Source organism: Cygnus olor, chromosome 2, assembly GCF_009769625.2.
Source record: "Cygnus olor isolate bCygOlo1 chromosome 2, bCygOlo1.pri.v2, whole genome shotgun sequence".
In the NCBI taxonomy this organism is placed as follows: domain Eukaryota; kingdom Metazoa; phylum Chordata; class Aves; order Anseriformes; family Anatidae; genus Cygnus; species Cygnus olor.
In genome coordinates this window covers 98,244,070-98,265,051 of record NC_049170.1, presented here as the reverse complement: position 1 = coordinate 98,265,051, position 20,982 = coordinate 98,244,070, and the positions used below count along the sequence as shown (strand labels likewise).

Here is a 20,982-nt window from a genome sequence, read left to right as displayed (position 1 = left end):
CTTGACTACCAAATGTGTTTAGCCCATATTAAGGATAAGATCCTCTCCAAAGTTCACTGGTGACTTCCAGACCCTGTAAGATTTGCCTGCAAGAGATCGAAACCAACATTCTCATTTAATAATCTCCCACCATATTAAAAAAAAAGTGGTTTTCCAGATTCTCGTGACTTCCAAATGCAAAGTGGAAAATCTCCAAAAAAGGCATTAGTTCATCTAATGCCATTTATTTAGCACACATAAAATTCTGCTGTGCTTCTGCTGCTGTATCGAAAGCAAGTGGATGTGTCACTAGTTTATATAACCTAAAGTTTTGGCTTATCTGGATTCGCGTAAGTGCATTCAGCAGCTTTCTCAGATGTGTAGTTAATAGGAAATTCTGTGAGTTTTACACTTCAACTTATTCAGAGATATGAATAGAAGAATGAAGCCATCAAAGCTGTTGCAGAGTCCTCCACTCCCTGACCTTTGGGCCCATAAACCCATGAATGAATTACATTCATCCACACACAAGCACATTTTTTTCATCACTAATGCAAACCATGGTTAGAACTCCGTCTATTCATCTACATTGAATTCCACGTGAGCTGTGCACTAGTGGATGCTCAGACTTTACCAAGCGTTTGCAAGACTTTTTCCCTTTTTCACACTGCACAGCTTGGGTCCAGCTGAATCCAGTGCCAAGCAGACGAATAAGGAGAGCCCTTTCCCCGGGCATTGTATGGATTGTGCCACAGCTCTATCCCATAGGTCCCAGTGTGGACTCAGGATGTCTCATTTGGACCCAAAATGCTGCCCAGGGAATTATTGCCATGTGACACCACTTGGTCATAGCTGAAGGAGGTGGGAGAGAGACAGCGGCGGGGATAAAGGAGGGGCACAGAGATTTAGCAAGGAGCTTCAAGGAATAATAGTACATCTGCCCTCTGCTAGCCAGACGCTGTGCTGAGCCTGGCTCTGGTTGAAGCTGTATATGCTGGGATTTTCTCACTTTCGGAGTGATGTAGAATAAGCCAGGTTTTCTCTCAGTGCCTCAATTTTTGCAGCTGTAAAATGGGTCAGTGCCTTTAGGCAGCTATGCTCACTGCTGGCACTTGTTATATGGCATACTCAGAGGCTTTTACTGATCCAGGCAGAGCAAACACTGGCACGCTTTGTGCGCTGCTTCTGTGCTTAGAATCATGCTTTAGTGCTTTTACCTGACATTGTGTGTAGCAAGGATAATATCCATGCAGCAGTCTCGACTGCAGCATTTTTGCACCTGCCTTGAGTTGGCTGTGCAATCAGAGAGAGGTGGACACACAGCTAAAGGAGGAGAAATATCCTTTGAATGGAACGAAGGTCTGTCCCAAAGACATTCCAGAGAAAAGACAGGGTCTAGTGGTGATCCAGTATGGGTTAGTTTCGCTTCCATTAGTACTCCAAAGTGGTAAATCAAGAAAGTGCAAGTCGGGAAGTGCCTACTTAGGTAACGACCTCCAAGATATAAATAGCCCCCTCAATACAAACTGAATAGGAACCAAAAGATTTAATGGACAGTATGGGGCTTTTTCGGTGAAAAGTTTTGTTTCTGTTTAGATTATGGATGGAATAAACTGCCTGAAACTAAAGAAAAAAAAGAGAAGATATATATTCCTCAGTGCTGATTGATACAATTTAATTTTGTTGTTAAAAAAATAGAAGAGTAATACCCAGACACACCTGTGTGTTGAGCTTTACCCCGATGCAATTTCATACAGGTGAGATATTAAACCCCGAAGACTAAGTTAACAATGGAAACAGGGACAGACTGCTAACGGCGGCGGGTGAGCGGCTGCCATTGGAGTAGCAAGTTGCACGTTTTTCACAGCATAGTGGGACGGCTGACAAACCGTGAACCTGCCTGCTGGCTGGCTGCAAAACCTGCGGTGTGTTTAGCCAGCACGGCTCTCGAAGTGGCTTTGTGTTTGCCAATTAGTTCTGCGTGGAATTAGGGCATTAAAAACAACTGGAATATTTTTAATATCAGGAGTATTTCGCTGTGTTTCTTCATTGTCTTTGTAATTTAAATATCCTGTTGTGTAACTATAAAGACAGGAAGTGAGCTATACAAAACCTTACAATAACAGTATTAGGTTTCAGATAAGCTGATGTGCTCAGTGTTGTTGGGTATTTTTTTACCCGGGGTAATGTAAGTTTTGCAAATGCTAGGAGAGATTATGTTTGCTCTTAGGAAAACATTTTAAAATCTTCCAAAATAAGCTTTGCCTGTGATGCACAAAAAAATACCCTCCTGATAACAATAAATGACTTGCCCTTTAACGAGAGGCTTTAATTATTTAGCGTTGTGCTTTATTTGTGTTCCTGCCGTGAAACCAAAACCTCTCCAGCAGGCAGCCCCGGGTGGTGGGGTAGGTGCCTACCTATACACTCTCTCATTGTTTCCCCTCCAGCTCAGGGCTGGTTTTAGGCAAATCCAAACCTTTGTGCACATGCAGCTAGCGCAGATATTCTTGCACTTTGGGCATGCCACAGTGAGCTTTCCTGCTGGCACCGCTGCTGGATTGTGTCGTCTCCTCTCGTGGTGATCACACTTGGCTTTCTGCAAAAAAGACAAGAACTTCTTTGTGGGTTATAAACACAAGCTTATTTTTATATACCTGGATTTATGGGCCTAAAGAAGAATGATGTGTTAACGGGAATATTTATAATTTCTCAAACAAATGAAATCACTTTTGCAATCATTTAACAAAAGTAGGACATGATTTCTGAACCTATTCTCCTTTAATACGATTATAACTTCAACCATCCCATTCTCACTGAAGTCGGTGTTCATGTTGTTGCCGAGTGGCTCAGGAGCAGCCAGCTTGTGTGCTTGCATAGCTGATCCCCATTTACACGCAGCGGCTATCAATGGGCGATAATCTTCAACGGGGCAAAACTTTTGATGCTCAAGTGTATTTACACAAGCACTTTCACACCCACATAGCAGATACACATTCATTATCACATGCACAACGTTACATGTAAAGAGATTTTTGCATTTGTGTATATGCACAGTGCCAAAAGGCAAAATTGCCTGACGCTTTGCCTTTATAAGCCTCTCTTTGCAGACAGCTGAATTTTATTAAGAGTTTAGCCATTCTGCTGCAACTTGCATGCAGAGTGTCTGATTTGTGCTAAAATTTTAATCAAATTTTCAGCCAAATATATTTAGCTGTTTCTGTGACCAAAGTTAACAGAAACCAGGATGTTTTGCCCATCTTTAAACATTCAGGATCTTCTCTTGGAATTGTTCTAGCACCACCACAATTTGAAGCCAGAGCCTGAAAAATCTGAAGAGGCTCCCTATGCAAGGGCTTTGCCTTTTGCTATTCTTGTTATACATTTGGCTGTGTTATAAGCCTGTGAAAAATCACAGTTTGCACATGCTCCATCACTACTTGTTCAATTTTAGTTGCTAAATTCTGAGAAGATTCTGCTGTAGCTGAGGATGCTCAGGTTTCTCACAGCTGGTAACGCTGACTGCACCACATATGCTGCGTCCTCAGTTACAGTGTCCTCACTATTGCATGCTAGAATATATTATTCTAGTATGGATTACAGGGGCACAGCCAAAATTTCACTATAGTGAGAACTCACAGCCGTAAGGTTGGGGTGAGTTCCAACAGCAACTGCTAAGAGGGAGGTAGATTGATTTTGTGTTCTTGAAGCATTCAGATATTACAGAACTGGCCACCATGGAAAATCTCAAGAGGAGTTTAATTATTCTTCTTTTTGAGAGACGTGTCTGAATAGCATACAGCAAACAAGGCATGGGAAAACAAACTGAAATTTGAAAGTAACAAAATATTGAATTGCTGCTAGTTCCTGAAACTTAAATGATGCTTTGTCTTAAAATTAGTATGTGGCTGTGCAATTAAAGACGAGAGCACACATTATAAGGGGCTGAGTGAACAGACATCCTCAGTAATGGCATTTTATCTAGTGTTTTGTCTACATGACTTAAGAGGACTGTAACGAACATGGTTGCTGTAATGTGTGCTGTGTGTTTATACATTCACACAGGCACATTTGTGGAAATGCACGTGCCTATGGACAGCTTGCCCCCAGTCCAAAATAATCAAATATTGATGGACCATGCAGTGGTTAATAGTTAATTGCATTTGACAATATGAAAAAGTCAGGAATAACTAATCCAAAGTTATCAGAGCCAATCATTTACTAGACATTATGGTCGACCCATGGCGTGGAGCTTTCCGCTATCCCACACAAAATATTAAAATCTGGGATAATTGGTGAAGTACCAAGTGGGGCTTTATGGAGTTGCCATTCATGTCTCAGCTAGCTCTAAGCAGAACAACAGGGGAGGACTTTCTACTGTGAACTTCTCTTTACCTTCACCTCTTCCAGCTGTAGGAAGGGATAAGTTCCACTTTCAGCTATGGAAATGAACCATGATTTCAGTTTTATGAGGTCTTATTTCAGTAGCCTGCTTTGAATAATAAACAACTATTAACTTTCAGAGCACACAGAAAAGCATATAATTTTTAAAGCACATCCTGTTTCAAGGACTCTCGGATATAAACTGTTTAAGAGAAATGAATTAAGGAAACAAATGTGGGATAATAGTTAATAATTGTTCCTGATACAGTGAGGTTGTCAATCTTTCCGCACTTGTCACTAATATATTGGGCCTGATTCCCCAACTTCATTTGAGATCCTTTGGAGAAAAACAGAAGTAAAATAATGGGGAAACATGTTCTTTCTCTAAGATTTTATTTTTTTTTTTTGGGGGGGGGAGGGGGGGGCAGTCCAGCATGGTGCTTTAAAGCCCTACAAGAACAGCACAGTTTACATGATTTCCTTTTGGCTTGCTCAGTGGTGCAGTATGGTGCTGCTTGTACAGCCTTGTTTCTTGACAGCCCATTTAAGCAGGTTTTAGTGTTAACTTAAACTTATTAACAAGCTTAAGTACAGCATCGCATTTTATTTGGTTTTGCAAATGTCTGGAACTTTTCATGCGGAATTAGCAGAATTCAGTCTTAAAGCCTAATGAACTCAGATAAAACTCAGCAGGATATCCTGCTAGGAACTAATTTTTTTGTACAAAGACAGCTCTTTGGTCCTCTTTTTTTTTTTTTTTTTTTTTCCAATGCATTCATTGGCTTGTCTCAGAGGCTGGTGAACTATCAGCTCTCTTATTGATCTACTCTGGAGTCACTTGAAAATATAATTTTGAAAGCAGCATTTCAGCACTCCTCCTTGCTTGATCTCTTTGCTGTGGTGAACTGTGGCACAATTTTCCAAGAACTAGGCTGAAAATCAATGCATTTTTTATAGTTAATAATACATATATATTTTTTAAAATCTTTACATCTGCCTAGTTGTATTTGAGATGCCTCTCTGTATGTTACATCTTCTGCTTTATTAAAACCTGTCCTAGGATTCACATCCCTCCACTCTAATTTAGCTACAAATTGATTCATAAAGTATCACATTTAATAGCCTTTGGGGTTTGATGCACAAACTATTCTGACGTCTATTCATAGACCCTTATAATGGGACCCACTCCAGTTTATCCCTTGAACTGTCAGGCTCTCTGGGAAATAATGGCTCCTGACAGTTGTAGAGTTAAAATATAGGATTAATGATCAGCTTTTAATGTGCAAATGGGGTATTCAGCTTTCCTCTTACCCATCTTATTTAATACAAATTTACTGTTGAAACAGGTAGCTCGAGTTGCTTCTCTAACTAAACATAGATTAATCTATCAGGGTAAATTCCTGAATCAAAATAGAAATTCAGCTACGCACCACAGAGTAAATACCACACACTACATTTGTGCTGACATAACCAAGTATTTTTGCCCTGCCAACCTCATCATCTATTTTTAAGGTTTCAAAACCTCACTTTCACACAAAAATAAAAATAGCTGTGCATTGCAGCAAGCAATTTAACCAGCAGGAAGGAGTCTGCCCTTCTCTATTAAATACAGCTGTAGAAAGCCCCATGGACTTTGATTTAATTGTTTCCAATAGGCCAAAACAATCTGCTACCTGCATTTAGTAAAAAGTAAAAAACAACAAAAAAAAGTGATTTCTACAGTGAAGTGTGGAGCAGTTCACGTGTTTTCATTATGAGATTAATAACATGTTCACGATACTGGGTCTTAAGAATTATATGATAATTTTCAATTATGGCATCCTATCAAAAAGCTATGTATACAAAATTAGACTGTTTAAAAAATGTTATGTATTAATTGAATTGGAAAATACTTTGGTATATGGTATATTAGGAAGCACTTGTCCATTATGTTCTGCAGTGACAGGCAGTGTTATATCTGAGGAGTGGACCACTGAGAGGAGACATTGGATTAGAGTGAGATTTAACAAACCTTGCACCTTTCTTGGAGTATCTACAAGAAAAATGATTTGGCTGAGAGTTAAATACAAGTCAAAACATGTAAAAATAAAATAAACACTAAGTCATACTGAAAAATCTTTCATTTTTTAAGCCAGTCACACACCCGTCCATATGCCTCTCATAACCACTGGCTTTCCCAAGCACGTGAAACAGAAAGGTGTTCCTCAAAACATGAGACTTAATCCTTGCAGTACTTGAGTGCCTTAAGCTGCCAATAAAGCAAAAAGTGAAGCCTCTTGTCTGCAATAATTCCTTTGAAAGTGGTAACATCCAAGCAGCAGGCACATGGGAGTACCCTGAGAAGTGATGGATAAGTAAGAAGAGCAAGAGCACGCATCACCTCTCAAACGTGTGGCTTCGCATGCCCTGTTACTATTGCTTATATCTTTGAGTGCATGCTTTAACACACAAACAGGGAAGAATACACTCACATTATTTGGTAAATCTGGTTCAAACAGCTTCTAAATGGCCCCAGGGATTTCTTTTGTTGTTTTGCTAACAGTGTCAATTTACTCCATTACCACTTGTTTCTAAGAAAGCAAAGCAATATATCATTAATAACATAAGCTACATTTAAATTAACCTCACAGACATTGTTTATAACATACTTTGCTATTCTGTGCTTCATTTTCCACTGCCTTCTACCTTGTATTCACAGCTGTGCAAAGCAAGTCAAAACAGCAGTGCAAATTAGGGACAGTTCAGCTGAGAACATGGGGTTGCAGACATGCTGATTAATATGTATTTAATAGCCATAGCAGGCAGCGAGTTTCTAAATTGAGTGAAGCTGTGATCTGGTTCTCCCTGGGCCACAGGATGCTCGAGCTTCCCTCTGCACTGTCCCTCACTGGCAAGTTGTTCTGCTGTGTCCCTCCTGCTGTACTGTCCCGGCAGTGTGGTAGGATGGAAGGGGTATACAACCCCTGGGAGAAGCCAGAAAAGAAAAAAATAGAAAAATAAATAAGAAATATAAGAATTAATGGCTGTTTTCCCAGGGATTCAGTTCCCTCTCCCAGTTAACCACGTGGCTGGGCAAACAATGCCAAGGACAAGAAGAAATAGTGGCAAGGGAAGGGGGAGAGGAGGCTGCTGGCAGCATTGATAAGTTGCTCATCAAATCACTCCAGGAGAAATGGGATTATTGCAAATAGCGCCAAGGAACATGCCTTCCACAAGATGCAGCACGGAAATGATGGAGATACAGCTCCTGCTCCAGCTTCTTCATGTCCTGCTGCCACCATACACTCCAGGCTTCCTGGGACAGAGCAGGAGCGCTATTTCCCCAGCATAAGGTATTGTTTGTGATGCAGCACAGATGCAGCAAGGTATAGTCCTCAGACCTGGAGCTTTAGTTTTCAGCATCCCTGGGGTTTGGGTTTGTGCTGGCTCCAGAAGGCCTTCAGCTTGGAAACTGGTTGTGGCACTTGGTTGAAGTTAAGCTCACAGGTTTTAAATTATTTGGCTGTTTCTTTGTGTTTTGAGAGAATTTTCTATGGAGATACGTTTTTAGATAGATATTTATTCTATGATTCTGTGATTCTTTAGACTTTCTGCAAAACATTTTTAGAGCACACAACTGAATAATTTTAGTGGAAAATTAGATTTTGCATTTATCAAGTTTCATTGAGAAAACTTTAAGTCACTTGTGGTTGATCTGATTTCTCTGCCACAGCCAGTAAACTTTAATATTTCCTTTCCAATTCGCTTGCTCAGGATTTACAAACAGAGGCCTCCAAAAGTACAGCTCACAATCAGGCAGAAAAATTTTCACTAACTCAGTGGGCAGAGCTGAACAGAGTTTGGGATTCAAATAACAAGGGGGAAAATTACTGACAACTAGGAACCGGGATAGATGCCTGAGGTGCAATTTGAGGGACGGGGAAGGCTGCAAGGAAGAGGAGCTGGGAGCAACCCAGAAATCAGCCAGGGAAAAGCCAGGAATCACAGCCCCCTCCCAGCTACCCTCAACACATCAGTGCACTGAACTTTGAAAAAGGCACGGATGGATCAGAGTGTCCTTGGTGTTTCGCTTAGCCTGGCTTTTGTGACTAATGTTTGTGGAAAAAAGGGACGGGCCTGTGATGGGAGGATGGGTTCCAGCCCATGGGTTTGAAGGTCCATCTGTCCCCCTTTTTTCCCCAGAGGTTGCTGTTGAACCACAGAGCACAGTGTTCTTTATTATTATTATTATTATTTTAGTTTTTATTTTTATTTTTTTCAGCTAGTAGCCTAAAATGAAGTCAGGATTGGAAACTCTCAGAAAACTGGAGTCTGAGCTCCTGGGGTTAAGGGGGGGACCCCCAGCTCAGCCCCACACAACTCCCTGCTGCCTCACGCCAGGTGGCTGGGCCTGCATGGCTAAAGTGAGGCCTACTAACTCTCAGTCTTGTCCTGTGGCCCTTCATTCACCTTTCTGTTTTGTTTTGGTTGATTTTTGTTTGTTTGCTTGCTTGTTTCTTTGTTTCTTTGCTTTTCTTTGCTTTTCTTTATTTATAGTTTCTGACCTTGCATAACTTTCCAATGGCCATGCAAAATCTTTTGGACAGTTTCCATCTGGGGCAGAAATCCTTCCTGACAGGTTCAGCAAAGACTGACATTTAATAGATTCGCTTCAAATTCTTTAAAATTGGGGTTTGAAATGGCTTGGGCATCAGTTGCAGCATGACCAGGATCACAGCACAGCAGAATGTGTGCAAGAGGGTGCTGTTTCTGTTTCCCTGCATTTTTACAGCTGTTTTATGTGCTGTTTGGATGTAAATATGGTGTCAGATTCAATCCCAGCCAGCACTGATATATCTTCTGGTGATATAAACCCTGCATGGGGACCCAAGGTGGAAAATCAGTTAGTAGATAGGTTTGCCTTAACTGAAACCCACCATAAACAATAGCATAAAGGAAAACAAATCTAATAAAAGTGAGGACAGCTGATAGGGCAACTGAATGGTTTGGTTGCAGGGATGCAAGTGCAGTCCTGTGGAGCTGAATGGATGGTCTTGTATTCCCATATTTACTAAAAAGCCACCCTATTAACACTAGCAACCTGCAGCGAAACTGGGAAAAAACAAACAAACACACCCTTCTGGGGTTTCCTTCTTCTCCCCATCCCCCTGCCTTGTTATTTTTAAAACAGGAGCAAAGGGGCAAAAGAGCAATCCTTGCCATTGCCAGCCAGTAAATCTGGTGAAACAATGGGACAAATAGTTAAGAAGGGAGAAAAGGGAGACAGAAAATAATGGGGTCATGAGCAGTTGAAAGGTTTGGCCAAATCCAACCTTTGTTTTAATGTAGTTTTAAACCAGCAGAATTATATCTGGCAAAAATTCATCTGCCTAGCTTTTTCGATTTTTTTTTTTTTTTTTTTAAAGAAATAATGCCAAAGAAACTCAGTTCATCTGGTGGAACCAAAAGATGTAGTGGGAAAAAGTATGTTTTATTCTTCCTTGTAACAGCTGTTAAACTTCAGTGTGTAAAATCTTATATAGGATTAAAAAAAAAAAGTCTTAAAGTTCTTGTATCTCTCTCATTTAAACTGGGAAGGAGTTCATAATAAAGTCTCAGTCAATCCCTCAAAATCATCCAACATCTTCATCCCCAAGCAAGGGGAAAGCAGGCTTGACATTGATATTACTGGCTAAAAGACATTGTGTAGTTTTCCTCTCCCCTTCATTCCCCCCACTTTATAAATCAGCACATTTGCCAGATTAATTTATACTGTGTGTGTGCATGTGTATTTATAAAAGAAAGGGTCACAAATTCCACCCCCCTGCCTTTTTTTTTAAAAAAAAAAAAAAAAGACGAAGAAAAAAAAGAAGCCTGTTTTACATTAGGTTTTAAAATCAGCCAGAACTAAACATTGTACTTCAGAAGCTCCTCCTCTTGCTGTGTAGCACCCTTGCAAGATACCTCAGGTGCAGCTTCCAGGCAGTTTAAGTGATTGAACAAGCTACAGCCCTACCCCTTCGCTGGGCCATACCCCATATTGATGATGCACAGGAGTGCATTAGCGCTGCTGCTTATCTGACTCCTTCCTGAGCCAATTTATACAACTCACAATTTTTTGCTGGGTTACTTTTCAGCTGGTTTGAGACTTGAAAGTGAGTCACGGGGAGGTCAGGGGAGCACCAGGGCCAGCAAGAGGGCAGAGTCTGGAAACATATCACCAAGTCCAAGGTGAGGATGGCAGCAAGCACCGGGACAGTGTTTCTTGCACCGTCCAGCTTCAGTTTCTCCCACTCTAACTATTTATTTTGAACAAAAATTGACCAGGAATTGATCCAACTGAAGATTGTCCAGCCAGATCTGCTGCCCAGTGCAGCTCAGTGGGCAGCTGTGCCAGCATAGCAGAAGCTTTTGAAGAGCAGAAGCAAGAGTGGGCATCCAGGGACAAGGATGCACTGCTCCCTAAAAAATACATTGCTTAGACTGGGACTGTTTTTTGAGGAAACAGTGTCTCTGGTTGGGAATTTCCTGATGAAAAAGATCAGTATTGAAAAAAAAAATAAAATAAAATCAGTTCTTAAATCCAATCTGTTTGTTACAGACACATCTGTTAATGAACTTCTAACCAAAGGGACAGGTTTCAGTTCACTCCGGTTCCTCTCCCACCATTCAGTGCTTAGTGTCCTCAGCAGACAGTAATTATCAATCCTAAAGCCAACAAGAATGATGTCATTTTTAGTTCATCGAATACCAGGTATCCCAAGGGTGTCCTTCGCCAGAAATGTAGCAGTTCTGAAACCCGTTTTGAATTTTGGCTTTGGTGGGAGGGTGGTAACTTTGGGACTAAAAGCATTTGAAAATTCAAAATGCATCATGAAATAATGACTTTCTGACAGACTCTGCAATAGGCTACCAACATGAGTAATAGTTGACATTTCAGACTCTGGGTGACCCCTGGATATTTTCTAGCTTTTTTTTTTTTTTTTTTCCCAAAACAATAAGTTTCTGGATAACTGCGAGATACAACAACGTAAAGTATGCTGAATACAAGGGATTACCTATACGCTGGCTGCAGTCATTTTAACCACACCATCTTGCAATAAAGGTTGATTTTACATGTGAATACTATAAACATGTAACCTATTGTGCAATGTTGTTTTTAAGTCAGATGGCAAAATAGATGAGATCACAATATGATGCAGAGATCACATGGTAATTCCTGCGTAGTCTTACTGGATTTATTCTGAGGAGTTATTGAGGCTTTCTGCAGAGATTGTATAATAGCTGCAGTAGAAAGAGGCAAGCTTTTCTAATAATACTGTTGAACAAATCAGGACTTTCCAATATCCAACCAAAGCCTGATTACACTCATTGAAATACTAATGTCAATATTTATTAACTAATATTAAAATCACTGTCATCTCATTTTTGCAGTTAGCCAGAAAATCATTATGTATCCCTTTTCAAAAACCATTGACTTTTCCTTAGCACAGAAAACTCTATTATCAGTCTTTATAAAATATTTATGGCTTTCCCTGACATTCTCATAATATCCCTAGGAGAACAATCAGCATTCCTTTCGCTGAAAATAAGACAAACCTTTTCTCCCTTAAAAAAATAATTAATGAATTAAATATGAATGATACTCAAGCCAGAAAAGTATAAAAGCTACTGCCCATTCATCTGCCATGCCAATGGGTGATGTGGGTCATTTCCTTTTCTTTTAAGAACAATCACAGGAATCTGGTTTAACTGCTTTATTATTATTATCATTAGGAAAAAATTGCTCCTTCGAGAAGCTGCCTTGAAGTGTCACTGAGGGGCAAATTATTATTCATTTCACACCTGATAATATGGAGAGTGTTACCAGGCTAAATGGAGGGAGATGCTCACGGATTCTATGAGGGCTTGTTCCGTGCCCTTGATTGTTTGTGCCACCATTTCCCCATGAACAGCAAGCCTCCTTGCCAATGTCTGGGGCAGGGCTATTTTCAGAAGTCTGCATCACCCGTATTTTCATTAGAAGCTACCAGAGCTCTATACCGTCTCACATTTTCATGTTACTGCAGTATTATTTGATGCTGATTTCCCCTGCTGTACCTGATTTACAAACCCTGATGTGTCAGCTTGCATTTTACTGTTTGCATTTTCACCTGTAACCGCTTTGTAAGGGGAAAAGATAAAAAGGGGAAAACTCCAATATCCCTGCAGGATCCATATCAACAATACCAGCTGTTTAGTTCGCAATTTCTGCCTTTGTTCAAACTTTTAGCACGCAGTTGGCTTGTTGCACCTCTCTGTGTACTTAGCTGCATCGCCATGGCAATAGAAAAAAAAAAAACAAAACTACACGATGCAGATTTGGAGAGAAAGGAAGAAAAAAGATAAAACACCACTGTCATGTCAAGGCTCGATGAGGTCGGAATTGGCTAATTTATCCGTGAAGTTAAGAGACATTCAATTTGAAAGATCAGAGAGGTTAAGAGGAGTCTTGAAGTGGAAAATTTCCAATTCATAAAAAAGGTGTCCAACGTCAGGATCTGGATTTCCCTAAATCGGGTCAAATAAGTCAGCCTTCATTCAGATAGGACACCCAATAAAAATCCTCAACTAAGGACTGGAGGATTGGGCTAGCACTTTTTAAAGAGACATAGCAGAGAAACTAAGATTCAGCTTCTGTCTTTATCAAAGAATTTAATAATATATATTTATATACATATAAATGATATATATGATTATCATATAAAGAAATAGACTAATTTCTATTTACACATTATATATATGATATTATTTATATAAAATAGTAATAAAAGTAGATATTTTTCCCCCAATTTCTGACTATTTCTATCTTTTGCCTTTAAATTCTTTTGGCTCAAGTATTTGCAATTCCAAAATCCCGGTGTGGTGCTATTTCAACTCAAGCATCTAGAGAGATCGACCGACACGGACAGAGCAGTACAAGAGTTTCACCAGAAAGTTCAAAGGCTAATCTTGCAATCATTTACTCATGCGAATATTTTTTAGCTCAATAGCATTACTCTTGTGACAATGTTACTTTGACAGAAATTGAATCTTTCAAATGCTTGCACAGTTGAATAATTTTATGCATCTGAGTAGTCTTCTTCTGTGAAGCTACTGCCTTGTGCCAAGCTAGCCATGTGCAGATGCATTTCCGAGGAGGAGAGGGTTCCCCTGATAGTGATCCTGAGGGTTTATGAGAGTAAGCCATATTGACCAGTGTGTGAATAAAGCATTGTGCATCTGATGAGGCTATTAGCAACGCATAAAAATTCAGCAAGCAATATCGATGAAATGTAAATCTAAATTTTAAAGAACATGTAGATTTTATTTTCAGTGGGGATTTTTAACATGAAAATGTATCTTTAAAAATTCACTGCGGCAAGATCAGTAAATATAAATAAAACATGTGAAGAATATTAATCTTAGTAAAATTGAAGAAGCAAGCTGTCAATGACTGTCAGACACAATATGAACTGACAGTTGCATGGTTTACAGTCTGACACCGGGATCGTTACCTGTCTGTTTCTCTATCAAAATACCTACAGGGAATAAGAGTTTGCAGATTGCAGGCATGGGTGGCAGTGGGGAGAGGGGAAGAGTGGTGAAAATGGAAGCTTAATGACAGCTGTGAAACATACGTATGCAACATATTCATTAGGATTAATCATCAGTCTTAAGGAATGGCTTACGTCATTCATTATCATCATTACTGGAGAAGAGCTTTAAAATAGCATCCTTATCTTGCAGATCCCACTCTCCCCCCAAAATCAGACTAAAAAAAAAAAAAAAAAAGCAGACCCAACCCTCTTCTTCTTAACCAATGGCTGCCACATACACAAAACATGTAGATGAATGTTTAATTGGGTTCACACATTGATAAAACTTACAGGAAAGGGTCAGAGAGTATCTGAAGATGCTCATGCAAAAGGACGCTGCAGGCGTGATGCCGGTCTGGTCTCTCGGGGGTCCATCCTAGGAACAGCCGTCCCGGTAGGCGTTGATTTAACCTTGGGACTATACTGTGACAGGGTGGCTGGGGTCACAGAAAGCACAGAGTGTGTTTCCTCTGGGCTCCCAGGATGCTTAAACTTTGCGTGGACATTTATGTGACTGGGAAAGAACTGCTGAAGATATTTCTGTTCTTTGCAGTCCCTTTCCCTAGGTTTTACTACCAGCTTAACCCACACCTGTGAGTCCTTGCTATGGGTTAAGCACAGTGGGCTGAGATTAATTACACTAAAAAAGCTTGAATAAGTGTGATGCTCCCCAGGATCAGCAGAGAAGATAGGTCAGGATCATACCCAGACATGGAGTCACTGAAATGCCTTTTTGTACTCATTTTGGACAATTAGGTGCACAAAACCACTGATCTGTTAGCATTTACTGTAACGGCAATTGGCCGGAGAGGCTGGCTCATGTGGAGCCTCCATGGTGCCACCACACTGAATTCTTGAAGGAATACCTGTTGACAAACAGCACTGCATGCCAGAAATGCTCCAGGGTTCATTTAACCCTTAAAGAACAACCATAACCAGGCTTGCAAGCAAGTCGGGATCCTGTTATCTTAAGACTTTGGAACGCACACAAGAGAAAAGATAGAAAAATTCAGCTTTTGCCCCTTCAAATCTACAACTGCACCTTCATATGCAAAAGGTGTGGTGTACCCCAGTCCCTGTCCCCCAGTCCCAGTCCCAGTGTTCCCATCTTCCCAGGCTGGCTGGCTTGGGAAAACCACTGTGGGTCATAGGAACCTTGTCTGTGGGCTTTTCTAAAACTCCTGAGGGGCTTTTCCTGGATAAAAGCCAACTAAAACAATACACAGTTGGGTGAACAACACAAACTTTTTCTATTAAATTTTGTTCGGTGTTAAAATGTGTATCCATTTCTCCCATGCTGAAAGTTCTTCATGACCCTGTGTCATAAACATTCATGCAAGAAAGGAGTACTAGTACGTCTTTATGGAAGATTTTATGCACATATACACTGGAGACTTTCATTTTGAAATGTATTTCTTGCAAGGCTTCAGACCTTGCATCAGAAACCTGATGAAGCTTGCGTTCATCCACTCTAGGAACAGAAGTAATACCATGTGACAAATCACCATCAAAAAATGCAGCTCTGGTGGCAAGTATTTAATATCAGCTGGAGAGTGAAAAACAGCTCATAGGGAGAATCTTTGCAACATTTATCAAGAATTCTAATGACAAATACATAAATATAATGCAATTTCCTTCTAGCTACAGCTTGTTAAAACTTGACTGAATCTCAGAATTTCAGCAGAACATTTCATTAAAATTTCAGCTGCCAAACAAAACTAAAACACATTGTTAATGATAACTTACAAGGCAGAATTTCATACTTTTCAACTAGTTTTACTAAGTTAACTACTAGAAAAAAAATGGCACTAATGAAATGCATTCCTAAAGACTCCCTATGCTATACCAGTGAATGTGAAGACAATGGACAGAGCAATAGGTAGAAATTTCACTATCCTCATATAGCTTGGTTTTACTTTATTTTTTAAAAAGTAGAAAATTTTATATGATAAGTCTCTCACACTTGGTAATTTCCATTAAAAAAAAATCACTGAAAAGTAAAGAGGAAGAAATGTGTATATGCATTGTATTACATTATCCAGGTATTTATATTTATTTAAAACTGCATAGCTATTTAATATTAATATGCTGTAGATAGTAAAGTAGTAATTTTCAGTCCTTCCTTGAGTAGAATTTCCATTACTAATTACAATTATTTCTTCAGCAGTAGTAGCTACATTCTGCAGCTCCAATCTCTAATCTCTTTAAAGAAGGCACTTTACAAAATGTAGAACTCCTTGTCCCTAAGAGCTACAGAGTTGACTGCAAACTTCAAAGTGAGGAAACAATATTGTCCGTATTCATTGTTGCTCAGGATACACTAGAGTCAACATTATGACTGGTATACTGTGTAACAAAGGTAATTTCCAAAGGCATACTAGCCCACGCTAGAGCCAGAAATAGCAGAAATTACACAATCCATTATGTAGACACCTTTTCATACCATGGATGAAGTGGATTTTGGTGTGGGTTTAGCAGGCAGGAAGTTAGTACCCATCATGATTCATAACATCATCACCCTGTCCTAGAGCAGATGTTAGAGGGTCTGGACTTCCTATTGTCCTCTGTGCAGGTGGAGTTCCAGCATGCTAAAATTGACAATATTCCCACTGCCATGTTGTTGCAGCATGCACACCAAATTCCTAGGATATTAAAAAACGTATGCGCTTAATTCCTATTTGTTTAACAAAATACCAAACCCTTTGGGACAACAAAAGCAAAATTTTCCAAAGGTTATGGCCATAATTTATGTGGAGATTTCTTCCGCAGTGGCGGGGGCCTCAGGCAGTGACTATAGGTTTTCCTGTCTCCCTCCATCTCCTCCCTCTGGTGTCAGTCATGATGTACGCCATGAAAGTCTATCTCTTAATGCTAAGGATTTGACCTGGGGACTACAAACAGTTCTTAGTCGAGGTCACAGAAAGGCAGAGCTAAGAAATGGAAAGCTTCTTTTTCTTTTTTTTTTCAGTTTTTTTTTTTTTTCTGTTGTTCTTGCACATTCTTCAAGCAGCTATAGGAACAACCCTGTTTTCACTCTCTGTTGTGTTATTTGGTTTGAGTTTTAAAATTAACCTAGAAGAGTTCAAATCTGAAATCCTAGTTAGCAATAATGATTCCTCTTCTTTAACCACACTCTTCTCCCCATGCTTCAATAACCAAGTGCAGTAGTCCTTTGTTAAGAGGGGACTAGACTTTCAAAAGTTAATGTGGAGAAAAAGCCTGCCCATCCCTGCAATGGTGATACCTTTCTAGGATGGGAAGCCCATGGGAGATGGCCACCCTGAACCTCCCTCACACATTCCCAGGCATGGCACCATGGGCAGCAGGGAAGGGCACCTACAGTACTTGCACGGTGCCCAAGAATTCACCCCAGGAGCACAGAGCATCTCAGGAGGCTGAAGGATAGGCTTCTGAAGGTGTCTTGGTGCCTAACTCCTATTGTACCCAAGAGGCTTTAGCACTGTGTCATTAAATCAGGTGTGTAGAGTGAGAAAGAGGTGATCAGGCAGGCAGCAAGCACCCTTAAGCACACATGTTTTTAAGGGAAATATTTAGGCAGATGAAGAATTTACTTCCTTCTAAGAACCTGATCCACAAGGAAAAGACACTTGAATTTGATACCTTTGGATCAAGGCTTTATAACCTCTCTGTATAACCATGAAGAAGCACTCTCATTAAGGCAGAAATCATCCCTTTTACCCAGCCAAAATATGCATGTGTACTAGGCTTATTACCTTCCTCCTAGACGCAGCAAAGGTCAGTCTCTACTACTGACATGCAAGGTTTGCTTGATGCTATGGGCTGCCACTGGGTGCAGTGCACCGCTTTTCCCCTAAAGCTGTAAGAGCCACAGTGCTCTGAATAAATTACTGTGGAGGTCTTGCTAACACAGCTGCACCCCGATGCTACAAGCTTGGTTCTTAAGCCACTGATCGGACATCCAAGTGACATTAGCCTAAGCCTCAGTACAGTTCACCTTACTGAACAAAAGTAATAGAAGTAACACAGATGCTCAGCAATTTTGTTCAGGGCCAAAAGATAGATTTCAGTGTCTAACCTAGGTTTAAAAATACACTCTGTAGTCTGAAAAAGCCTTTTTTAAAGTATGGCATGTTCTAAATGTATATGGTAAGTTAAAAATATACTTAGTTCATATTTCTTACTTTTAAATTAAAGTCCTTCATTCTAGTGGTTTGTCAGTAAAAGTAATATAGAGATAGCACTGACTTCAGACCTGTCCAAAGCAATGAAAGCAAGCAGTGGATAGAATAAAGAAGGTGTTTCTTGGGTGTTCATGGATGTACAGGTTTGACTTCGGGATGGAAATTAACAGGAGGCTAAGAGATAATAAAATCACCAGAGACCTGCTTATGCCACTGTTATTTACATGAAGCCTGATCTTGACCTGTATACAATTAAAGCTTGAGGAGTAATGACATTCTCCCTCATTCAAGATTTCTGGAAGTACTGAATATTAACTTACTCTTAATGCGTTCCTTAAATTAATAAACAAGCAGAACTGGCCCCTTCATAGGTAACACAGCAAATAAGGAAATCATCAGGTTCCTGGGAAATGAATGCTAGACATTATTTTACTCCACTAGGGCTGCATGCCCTATCCAAGAATAAAAACTTCCTGTGTGGAACAAAGGAAGTTTGATAAAAACATACACACACACACATTCCTCCCTGCTCCCTTATTTACACATTTTATATGTGAACCAATAAACCACACATTTTTCATCCATGCTATTCATATTGAGCAGGGAGTCATGACAGAACAGTGCAGGCTGGTAAAAGCTTTCAGTGACAAATTTAACCCATCTGGAGTGTTGAAGATCACCCGATTGTTTCAAGATATTTTTAGTGAGAAGGATAGTTAGTCTTTAAATTAAAAATTAAAAATTTCTGTCCTCTGCCAGATGCTTTTACTACCTTGTCAAGAACTTCACATTTTTGCCTGTTAGTGATAATCGGATGGTTTGAGGCTCAAGTGTTTACTAGAAGACAAAATATGGTTTATTCTATGCCTGATAGCCAGTTTACATATTCATGTATACTTCTCCATCTTCATGATAGCTCTATAAACTTTATATTTGCTGGATTAGGAAACTATCATCTGTTTTACACTGTAGCAAAACACAACATTTTTGTTTCACTCTGGAGAGAATTCTGTGGTCAGTCTGCATGAAAAAATTGAATTTTTATATGCTTATAAGTTGCTATTGATCTTACCCACAAGAACGGTATCCTAAAACATGGATCTGAGCCTAACTACAAATAACATGAACCAACAGGCATGTGTAAAACTATCCAAAAATGTACTGTGAAATCCATAGTTATTATTCTACTCTTAAGTCACAATACAGACCTTTAGTGATCCACAGAAAAAAGGCCTGTGAACCTTTCCCTGCGGGTTGCCCATCACTGTTCTAAGTGGGACTTCAGTCACCATCAGTCTCACCTCAAGTGTCTCACCTACGTGTCACCTGCTGAAGTTAATGACAAAGCATCATCAAGATGATGAGGCGCTTGTGGTTTCTTTCAGGTAGCGCCAACCATAAGGAACTACCTGAATTCCAACTGTGACTCTAAGATAAAAGCTTAATTATGGGTAACACCATCCCGCATAGGATTATACTATGCAAGAATGAAATGTGTTTCTCATTTCTTCTTCCCCTGTCTCCACACTTACTGTATCTCCTGTCACTCTTTTTGCTCAGTTCTCTTCTCCTGCCTCTTCTATGTTTTTTCATCTTTGTCTCTACCTCAGTTTTAGTCTAAACTATCCCCATATCCACCATATCTACTTAGTGTTTGCATTGTCCCTGTTCCTGACTTGCTTGCTAGCCCTGGGCTATCATAGAGTTCATATGAACTCTCCATCGTGTCTGGAGAGTTCAGAGAGCTCACCAGAAAACACAGCTGCTGGAGAGAAGTAATTTTTACTAGAAAACCCTTTTGAATTACAACTCTGTCCTGAATGTAAAACTTATTTATTATTTAAAAAAAGTTTTTAAGACTCTTCGTACAGAAATCTTGACATCCTTCTTGTTTTACCTGAAATTAAATGTGAACTGTGTAAGTGATATTTTCAGCAAAATCCTAAAGCCAGTGTGGAGAACTTCACATAAACCTAGCATAACAGCCCATGCAGATTGGAAGACTGGCTTTCATTATTGTAATTATAATCCATTTGTTACACGTGTAGAATGTGCAGCACCACTTGTATCTCTGAGAAACTTTGTGTCAAAATGCATCAAGACTCTGTAGCTCTTGGTTCTTTGTGAGTCAGAGCTGGCATGCTGCAGAAGCCATACATTTTCAATACACACTTATATTTGTAGCATATGTTTGATTCTACTATAACGCAAAACATATATATATATTTAATTTTTATATTTCTATATATTAATATTTACATTTTTATTTTAAAATTTTTATATTTAAAATTTATATTTATTATACTTACCTGTGGATTCTAGGCTTTCTTTAGTGTTCAAGAATAAAAAAAAAAAAAAAAAGTGGCATTTAATACATTGCAGTTTCAATAGAAATTAGTGCTTCTGTCCTGAGACCTTGAGGTACCTCAAACACATATCTGAATATCAGCAATGCTTGTATAATAGCTATGGAAAATATCTCAGGATGTAAAATGACTCATTTGGGGCCAGAAAGAGAATCAGAGGTGGAGCTGAGAGTAGAAGCCCAGACCTCTGTCTGCTGCTCCTCATTTGTTGACTCATGCTGCCATATGTCTGCAGTGACTTTCATCTGAAGAGTGAAGTCCATGCCCCTAAGAAGTAGAAAACGTTGTATTTGTCTATCTCTCTGCTGCACATGCTCAGAGAGATTTATAACTTGTATATATTATAACAGTATATTTGTTGCCAATGGTAAACCTATCCCTTGGTCAGAGATGTCATCATGTTTTCAGACTACCTTGGCTTCTTCCTTTCACTAATGCCTTGAAATTCAGACTAGATATATAAAAAGGTTCACTCTGAGCATATATACACTGAAA

The 20,982-nt window shown here is 39.6% G+C and overlaps 1 long non-coding RNA gene across 1 annotated transcript; it reads right to left on the bottom strand.

Moving 5' to 3' along the window:
• Positions 1–1,548: 1,548 nt before the first annotated feature.
• On the bottom strand, positions 1,549–20,455 carry LOC121066126. The gene is made up of 3 exons (XR_005817531.1): positions 20,431–20,455; positions 19,330–19,450; positions 1,549–2,578 (listed from the first exon to the last, which is right to left on the bottom strand). It is a non-coding gene; the product is annotated as an uncharacterized LOC121066126 (long non-coding RNA).
• Between the last annotated feature and the right edge of the window lie 527 nt (positions 20,456–20,982).